Here is a 1,368-nt window from a genome sequence, read left to right as displayed (position 1 = left end):
ACACTCCCAAGGTGGCAAAAGAGTTGGAAACAAACTCAAAGAGAAGCAAAGAGGATTTGCAATCCTGACCTCTTCACACTCCAACGAGAATAACTCGAGCTACAAAGATCCAAATGAGGAGATCTCAGTGCCATTGGAAAGTAAACTTCTAGAACTTTCCAGCCATATATAATACTCTATAGTGGACACTGGATTTGGAGGTACAAATTGCTATTCGTTTAGCTTCACAATTTCAGCGTAAAACAAATCACTGCACTTCGCCAGACTGACCTCTTCACCTTCAAATGATCATAACTTTGGCTAAAAAAGTCCAAATGACATGCTTCTAGTGGTGTTAGAAAGCTGAAATTCAGGGCTTTCAAATGATATATAATAGTTTATAGTGGGCATTCATCATGGGGACGCAGCAGACCAATATTTCAACGTGCAAGGTTTCTCAAACCTTCACAAGCCCAAAATGCCACTTCAATGACACTCCACATTGGGCCACTTCCAAATACTCCAATCCCCTCATTTACTCTTCAATGTTTCAAGATTCTATGAAGGGAATTAAAAGTTCACAAGCCCAAGTCAAGCCACAATTAACAATCAATCAAGGCCACAAGAATCATCTAGAAGTAATTAGAAAATTTGCATTTGATTTTAATTTCATTTGAATTTGTAATTTAGGTAGCTTATAAATAGGACCTTAGCTTCATCATTTTACACACATCATGGAGGGGTGGAGGTGACTCCACTCCCCTTTCACTCTCATTCTCTTTTCTTCTTTCATTTTCTTTCATATACACTTTTGTAAATATTTTGCTATGAGTTTCTAATTTCCAACATTTGTGAAAGAGAGTTCTATTGCAATTTAATGGGTTGATTTATTTTCATTCTTCATCTTTAACTCTTCTTTCATTGCTTCTTTAGAGAGGGTCTTTGTGCTTCAAAGATCTAATTACTATCGAGAGAGGGATTAGATCTATTTGAATTCTATGATGAACTTGAGAAAGGAGTCATAGAATTTAGTTTGAGGCTCTTCTCTCACAACACTCTTGATTGATAATTCTTAGCTTGATATGTGAGATGTAATCACTTTGAAATAAAATCTTGAGGGTTGTGTGGCTCTAAATTAGAGACCATTCTTCATCTTTTCTCATGAGCAATTAGATCAAGAGATTGGCAACTGATCAAGTTAAGAGAAATCAAATAACCAAGAGATTGGGATTTGATTACTTATGATTTGCCAAGAGATCAATGATTGCATTATTGAAGTAGAGATGAGAATTGTTGATCTTGAGAATGCAATATCTCTTGATCCCAATGTTAATTTCATTCTTAATTCTTGTTATTTACTTCTTGTCTTTAATTCTTGTCATTTAATTG

This window comes from Arachis hypogaea, chromosome 11, assembly GCF_003086295.3.
Source record: "Arachis hypogaea cultivar Tifrunner chromosome 11, arahy.Tifrunner.gnm2.J5K5, whole genome shotgun sequence".
NCBI lineage: Eukaryota > Viridiplantae > Streptophyta > Magnoliopsida > Fabales > Fabaceae > Arachis > Arachis hypogaea.
The sequence above is the reverse complement of the archived record's forward strand: the minus strand, read 5'-3'. Positions refer to the sequence as shown.